This window comes from Dendronephthya gigantea, unplaced genomic scaffold (genome assembly GCF_004324835.1).
Source record: "Dendronephthya gigantea isolate DGI-Jeju-01 unplaced genomic scaffold, DenGig_1.0 000374F, whole genome shotgun sequence".
In the NCBI taxonomy this organism is placed as follows: Eukaryota; Metazoa; Cnidaria; class Anthozoa; order Malacalcyonacea; family Nephtheidae; genus Dendronephthya; species Dendronephthya gigantea.
In genome coordinates this window covers 93206-102544 of record NW_021163384.1, presented here as the reverse complement: position 1 = coordinate 102544, position 9339 = coordinate 93206, and positions in this window count along the sequence as shown.

The window sequence follows — 9339 nt, the reverse complement described above, 5'->3', positions numbered from 1 at the left end:
AGTGTACTAGCAATAGTTGAACATTCGAATTATAGCAATTCTGCTAGGATATCCATGCATTCAACAAAGCTTGTCAATAAAACTATTGCAAACAAGCAGTCTCCTTGACATCATACTGTATTTTACTTAAATAAGGCTGGAGTACATAAGAAATTAGCTCTGGGTCCCTTAACATACTACCTTTTTTTATGAAACAAGGCTAAGTAAGCAAAAGATACTGTTTAAAAACCCTTCCATATGTAGCTAGTATGTGCATCAAACTTCTATTCTTATATCTGATAGCTTATATACTAATGAATTAATAAGCACCTACTCATAGATTGTTGAACAATGCAAATAATACCTGGAGTACTTTGCAAGAGCTTTAAGACTCTCACATATGACATTTTCTCAAACATATAAGACAAGCCTTATTTAACAAAGGATACCGCTAAGAAAGACACTTAAAAAAATGTATCACCCACATAGTACAGTATATATCAACTCTTATATCTGATACCCTAAGAATACTAATCATTTAAACAGCACTTGTGCACAGTGCACTAGCAGATAGTTGAACAATGCAATTATAGCAATTCTGCTGGGATATCCATGCACTCAACAAAGCTTGTCAATAAACTACTGCAAACAAGCAGTCTCCTTGACATCATACAGTATTTTAGTTAAATAAGGCTGGAGTACATAAGAAATTAGCTTTGGGTCCCTTAACATACTACCTTTTTTTATGAAACAAGGCTAAGTAAGCAAAAGATACTGTTTAAAAACCCTTCCATATGTAGCTAGTATGTGCATCAAACTTCTATTCTTATATCTGATAGCTTATATACTAATGAATTAATAAGCACCTACTCATAGATTGTTGAACAATGCAAATAAAAGCTGGAGTACTTTGCAAGAGCTTTAAGACTCTCACATATGACATTTTCTGAAACATATAAGACAAGCCTTAGTTAACAAAGGATACCGCTAAGAAAGACACTTAAAAATATGTATCACTCACATAGTACAGTATATATCAACTCTGAATACCCTAAGAATACTAATGAATTAAACAGCACCTGTGCACAGTGTACTAGCAGATAGTTGAACAATGCAATTATAGCAATTCTGCTGGGATATCCATGCATTCAACAAAGCTTGTCAATAAACTACTGCAAACAAGCAGTCTCCTTGACATCATACTGTATTTTACTTAAATAAGGCTGGAGTACATGAGAAATTAGCTCTGGGTCCCTTAACATACTACCTTTTTTATGAAACAAGGCTAAGTAAGCAAAAGATACTGTTTAAAAACCCTTCCATATGTGGCTAGTATGTGCATCAAACTTCTATTCTTATATCTGATAGCTTATATACTAATGAATTAATAAGCACCTACTCATAGATTGTTGAAACAATGCAAATAATACTGGAGTACTTTGCAAGAGCTTTAAGACTCTCACATATGACATTTTCTCAAACATATAAGACAAGCCTTAGTTAACAAAGATACCGCTAAGAAAGACACTTAAAAATATGTATCACTCACATAGTACAGTATATATCAACTTATATATCTGATACCCTAAAAATACTAATGAATTAAACAGCACCTGTGCACAGTGTACTAGCAGATAGTTGAACAATGCAATTATAGCAATTCTGCTGGGATATCCATGCATTCAACAAAAGATTGTCAATAAACTACTGCAAACAAGCAGTCTCCTTGACATCACTGTATTTTACTTAAATAAGGCTGGAGTACATGAGAAATTAGCTCTGGGTCCTTAACATACTACCTTTTTTATGAAACAAGGCTAAGTAAGCAAAAGATACTGTTTAAAAACCCTTCCATATGTGGCTAGTATGTGCATCAAACTTCTATTCTTATATCTGATAGCTTATATACTAATGAATTAATAAGCACCTACTCATAGATTGTTGAACAATGCAAATAATACCTGGAGTACTTTGCAAGAGCTTTAAGACTCTCACATATGACATTTTCTCAAACATATAAGACAAGCCTTAGTTAACAAAGGAACCGCTAAGAAAGACACTTAAAAAATGTATCACCACATAGTACAGTATATATCAACTCTATATCTGATACCCTAAGAATACTAATGATTAAACAGCACTGTGCACAGTGTACTAGCAGATAGTTGAACAATGCAATTATAGCAATTCTGCTGGGATATCCATGCATTCAACAAAGCTTGTCAATAAACTACTGCAAACAAGCAGTCTCCTTGACATCATACAGTATTTTAGTTAAATAAGGCTGGAGTACATAAGAAATTAGCTCTGGGTCCCTTAACATACTACCTTTTTTTATGAAACAAGGCTAAGTAAGCAAAAGATACTGTTTAAAAACCCTTCCATATGTAGCTAGTATGTGCATCAAACTTCTATTCTTATATCTGATAGCTTATATACTAATGAATTAATAAGCACCTACTCATAGATTGTTGAACAATGCAAATAAAAGCTGGAGTACTTTGCAAGAGCTTTAAGACTCTCACATATGACATTTTCTCAAACATATAAGACAAGCCTTAGTTAACAAAGGATACCGCTAAGAAAGACACTTAAAAATATGTATCACTCACATAGTACAGTATATATCAACTCTTATATCTGATACCCTAAGAATACTAATGATTTAAACAGCACCTGTGCACAGTGTACTAGAAGATAGTTGAACATTCGAATTATAGCAATTCTGCTAGGATATCCATGCATTCAACAAAGCTTGTCAATAAACTATTGCAAACAAGCAGTCTCCTTGACATCATACTGTATTTTACTTAAATAAGGCTGGAGTACATAAGAAATTAGCTCTGGGTCCCTTAACATACTACCTTTTTTATGAAACAAGGCTAAGTAAGCAAAAGATACTGTTTAAAAACCCTTCCATATGTAGCTAGTATGTGCATCAAACTTCTATTCTTATATCTGATAGCTTATATACTAATGAATTAATAAGCACCTACTCATAGATTGTTGAACAATGCAAATAATACCTGGAGTACTTTGCAAGAGCTTTAAGACTCTCACATATGACATTTTCTCAAACATATAAGACAAGCCTTAGTTAACAAAGGATACCGCTAAGAAAGACACTTAAAAATATGTATCACTCACATAGTACAGTATATATCAACTCATATCTGATACCCTAAGAATACTAATGAATTAAACAGCACCTGTGCACAGTGTACTAGCAGATAGTTGAACAATGCAATTATAGCAATTCTGCTGGGATATCCATGCATTCAACAAAGCTTGTCAATAAACTACTGCAAACAAGCAGTCTCCTTGACATCATACTGTATTTTACTTAAATAAGGCTGGAGTACATGAGAAATTAGCTCTGGGTCCCTTAACATACTACCTTTTTTATGAAACAAGGCTAAGTAAGCAAAAGATACTGTTTAAAAACCCTTCCATATGTGGCTAGTATGTGCATCAAACTTCTATTCTTATATCTGATAGCTTATATACTAATGAATTAATAAGCACCTACTCATAGATTGTTGAACAATGCAAATAAACTGGAGTACTTTGCAAGAGCTTTAAGACTCTCACATATGACATTTTCTCAAACATATAAGACAAGCCTTAGTTAACAAAGGATACCGCTAAGAAAGACACTTAAAAATATGTATCACTCACATAGTACAGTATATATCAACTTATATCTGATACCCTAAAATACTAATGAATTAAACAGCACCTGTGCACAGTGTACTAGCAGATAGTTGAACAATGCAATTATAGCAATTCTGCTGGGATATCCATGCATTCAACAAAGCTTGTCAATAAACTACTGCAAACAAGCAGTCTCCTTGACATCATACTGTATTTTACTTAAATAAGGCTGGAGTACATGAAATTAGCTCTGGGTCCCTTAACATACTACCTTTTTTATGAAACAAGGCTAAGTAAGCAAAAGATACTGTTTAAAAACCCTTCCATATGTAGCTAGTATGTGCATCAAACTTCTATTCTTATATCTGATAGCTTATATACTAATGAATTAATAAGCACCTACTCATAGATTGTTGAACAATGCAAATAAACTGGAGTACTTTGCAAGAGCTTTAAGACTCTCACATATGACATTTTCTCAAACATATAAGACAAGCCTTAGTTAACAAAGGATACCGCTAAGAAAGACACTTAAAAATATGTATCACTCACATAGTACAGTATATATCAACTTATATATCTGATACCCTAAGAATACTAATGAATTAAACAGCACCTGTGCACAGTGTACTAGCAGATAGTTGAACAATGCAATTATAGCAATTCTGCTGGGATATCCATGCATTCAACAAAGCTTGTCAATAAACTACTGCAAACAAGCAGTCTCCTTGACATCATACTGTATTTTACTTAAATAAGGCTGGAGTACATAAGAAATTAGCTCTGGGTCCCTTAACATACTACCTTTTTTATGAAACAAGGCTAAGTAAGCAAAAGATACTGTTTAAAAACCCTTCCATATGTAGCTAGTATGTGCATCAAACTTCTATTCTTATATCTGATAGCTTATATACTAATGAATTAATAAGCACCTACTCATAGATTGTTGAACAATGCAAATAATACCTGGAGTACTTTGCAAGAGCTTTAAGACTCTCACATATGACATTTTCTCAAACATATAAGACAAGCCTTATTTAACAAAGGATACCGCTAAGAAAGACACTTAAAAAAATGTATCACCCACATAGTACAGTATATATCAACTCTTATATCTGATACCCTAAGAATACTAATCATTTAAACAGCACTTGTGCACAGTGCACTAGCAGATAGTTGAACAATGCAATTATAGCAATTCTGCTGGGATATCCATGCATTCAACAAAGCTTGTCAATAAACTACTGCAAACAAGCAGTCTCCTTGACATCATACAGTATTTTAGTTAAATAAGGCTGGAGTACATAAGAAATTAGCTTTGGGTCCCTTAACATACTACCTTTTTTTATGAAACAAGGCTAAGTAAGCAAAAGATACTGTTTAAAAACCCTTCCATATGTAGCTAGTATGTGCATCAAACTTCTATTCTTATATCTGATAGCTTATATACTAATGAATTAATAAGCACCTACTCATAGATTGTTGAACAATGCAAATAAACTGGAGTACTTTGCAAGAGCTTTAAGACTCTCACATATGACATTTTCTCAAACATATAAGACAAGCCTTAGTTAACAAAGGATACCGCTAAGAAAGACACTTAAAAATATGTATCACTCACATAGTACAGTATATATCAACTCTTATATCTGATACCCTAAGAATACTAATGAATTAAACAGCACCTGTGCACAGTGTACTAGCAGATAGTTGAACAATGCAATTATAGCAATTCTGCTGGGATATCCATGCATTCAACAAAGCTTGTCAATAAACTACTGCAAACAAGCAGTCTCCTTGACATCATACTGTATTTTACTTAAATAAGGCTGGAGTACATGAGAAATTAGCTCTGGGTCCCTTAACATACTACCTTTTTTATGAAACAAGGCTAAGTAAGCAAAAGATACTGTTTAAAAACCCTTCCATATGTGCTAGTATGTGCATCAAACTTCTATTCTTATATCTGATAGCTTATTACTAATGAATTAATAAGCACCTACTCATAGATTGTTGAACAATGCAAATAAACTGGAGTACTTTGCAAGAGCTTTAAGACTCTCACATATGACATTTTCTCAAACATATAAGACAAGCCTTAGTTAACAAAGGATACCGCTAAGAAAGACACTTAAAAATATGTATCACTCACATAGTACAGTATATATCAACTCTTATATCTGATACCCTAAGAATACTAATGAATTAAACAGCACCTGTGCACAGTGTACTAGCAGATAGTTGAACAATGCAATTATAGCAATTCTGCTGGGATATCCATGCATTCAACAAAGCTTGTCAATAAACTACTGCAAACAAGCAGTCTCCTTGACATCATACTGTATTTTACTTAAATAAGGCTGGAGTACATAAGAAATTAGCTCTGGGTCCCTTAACATACTACCTTTTTTTATGAAACAAGGCTAAGTAAGCAAAAGATACTGTTTAAAAACCCTTCCATATGTAGCTAGTATGTGCATCAAACTTCTATTCTTATATCTGATAGCTTATATACTAATGAATTAATAAGCACCTACTCATAGATTGTTGAACAATGCAAATAATACCTGGAGTACTTTGCAAGAGCTTTAAGACTCTCACATATGACATTTTCTCAAACATATAAGACAAGCCTTAGTTAACAAAGAATACCGCTAAGAAAGACACTTAAAAATATGTATCACTCACATAGTACAGTATATATCAACTTATATATCTGATACCCTAAAAATACTAATGAATTAAACAGCACCTGTGCACAGTGTACTAGCAGATAGTTGAACAATGCAATTATAGCAATTCTGCTGGGATATCCATGCATTCAACAAAGCTTGTCAATAAACTACTGCAAACAAGCAGTCTCCTTGACATCATACTGTATTTTAGTTAAATAAGGCTGGAGTACATAAGAAATTAGCTCTGGGTCCCTTAACATACTACCTTTTTTTATGAAACAAGGCTAAGTAAGCAAAAGATACTGTTTAAAAACCCTTCCATATGTAGCTAGTATGTGCATCACACTTCTATTCTTATATCTGATAGCTTATATACTAATGAATTAATAAGCACCTACTCATAGATTGTTGAACAATGCAAATAAAAGCTGGAGTACTTTGCAAGAGCTTTAAGACTCTCACATATGACATTTTCTCAAACATATAAGACAAGCCTTAGTTAGAAAAGGATACCGCTAAGAAAGACACTTAAAAATATGTATCACTCACATAGTACAGTATATATCAACTCTTATATCTGATACCCTAAGAATACTAATGAATTAAACAGCACCTGTGCACAGTGTACTAGCAGATAGTTGAACAATGCAATTATAGCAATTCTGCTGGGATATCCATGCATTCAACAAAGCTTGTCAATAAACTACTGCAAACAAGCAGTCTCCTTGACATCATACTGTATTTTACTTAAATAAGGCTGGAGTACATGAGAAATTAGCTCTGGGTCTCTTAACATACTACCTTTTTTATGAAACAAGAATAAGTAAGCAAAAGATACTGTTTAAAAACCCTTCCATATGTGGCTAGTATGTGCATCAAACTTCTATTCTTATATCTGATAGCTTATATACTAATGAATTAATAAGCACCTACTCATAGATTGTTAAACAATGCAAATAAAAGCTGGAGTACTTTGCAAGAGCTTTAAGACTCTCACATATGACATTTTCTCAAACATATAAGACAAGCCTTAGTTAACAAAGGATACCGCTAAGAAAGACACTTAAAAATATGTATCACTCACATAGTACAGTATATATCAACTTATATATCTGATACCCTAAAAATACTAATGAATTAAACAGCACCTGTGCACAGTGTACTAGCAGATAGTTCAACAATGCAATTATAGCAATTCTGCTGGGATATCCATACATTCAACAAAGCTTGTCAATAAACTACTGCAAACAAGCAGTCTCCTTGACATCATACTGTATTTTACTTAAATAAGGCTGGAGTACATGAGAAATTAGCTCTGGGTCCCTTATCATACTACCTTTTTTATGAAACAAGGCTAAGTAAGCAAAAGATACTGTTTAAAAAACCTTCCATATGTGGCTAGTATGTGCATCAAACTTCTATTCTTATATCTGATAGCTTATATACTAATGAATTAATAAGCACCTACTCATAGATTGTTGAACAATGCAAATAATACCTGGAGTTTTTGCAAGAGCTTTAAGACTCTCAAATATGACATTTTCTCAAACATATAAGACAAGCCTTAGTTAACAAAGAATACCGCTAAGAAAGACACTTAAAAATATGTATCACTCACATAGTACAGTATATATCAACTTATATATCTGATACCCTAAAAATACTAATGAATTAAACAGCACCTGTGCACAGTGTACTAGCAAATAGTTGAACAATGCAATTATAGCAATTCTGCTGGGATATCCATGCATTCAACAAAGCTTGTCAATAAACTACTGCAAACAAGCAGTCTCCTTGACATCATACTGTATTTTACTTAAATAAGGCTGGAGTACATAAGAAATTAGCTCTGGGTCCCTTAACATACTACCTTTTTTATGAAACAAGGCTAAGTAAGCAAAAGATACTGTTTAAAAACCCTTCCATATGTAGCTAGTATGTGCATCAAACTTCTATTCTTATATCTGATAGCTTATATACTAATGAATTAATAAGCACCTACTCATAGATTGTTGAACAATGCAAATAATACCTGGAGTACTTTGCAAGAGCTTTAAGACTCTCACATATGACATTTTCTCAAACATATAAGACAAGCCTTAGTTAACAAAGAATACCGCTAAGAAAGACACTTCAAAATATGTATCACTCACATAGTACAGTATATATCAACTTATATATCTTATACCCTAAAAATACTAATGAATTAAACAGCACCTGTGCACAGTGTACTAGCAGATAGTTGAACAATGCAATTATAGCAATTCTGCTGGGATATCCATGCATTCAACAAAGCTTGTCAATAGATATAATGCAAATACGTATTCTCTTGCACACTATACTGAATTTTACTTAAATAATGCTAGGGTACTTTGAGAGAGCTTTATGTCTCTCACATAAGACATTTTCTCACAAACTTATAGAACTAGTCTTGGTTAACAAAGGATACTGCACACACTTACTGAACACTTACATAGTATGTGCATCAAATATCAATTCTTATATCTGATAGCTTAAATCCTAATGAAGTAAACAGCACTTACTGATAGATAGTTCAACAATGGAAATATATCAATTTTGTTGGATATATCCATGCCCCCAACAAAGTTTGGCTAATGTTAATGCTGGATTACTTTTTGAAAGCTTTAGGTCTCTGACATGGAACAAGCTGAAGTCAACCAAGGACACTGCTTTAAAAGCACTTACATATTATGTATCACTCACATAGTATATATCAATTCAGACAATTCTTATATCCGATACCTTAAGTACTAATGAATTAAACAGCATCTACTGGCAAATTGTGTTGAACAATGCAAATATAGCAATGCTGTTAGGATATCCATGCATCCAACAAAAAAAACAAAATAACTAATTAATATGGAGTATAATTTCAGAGAGCTTTAGGTCTCTAACATACAACCTTTTCTGACAAACATGTTAAACAAGCCTAAGTTAAAAAAGGATATTTCAATGTAAACACTTAGTATTTGTATTTACCTGCTTTGGTAAACTATTGCTTGGATATATA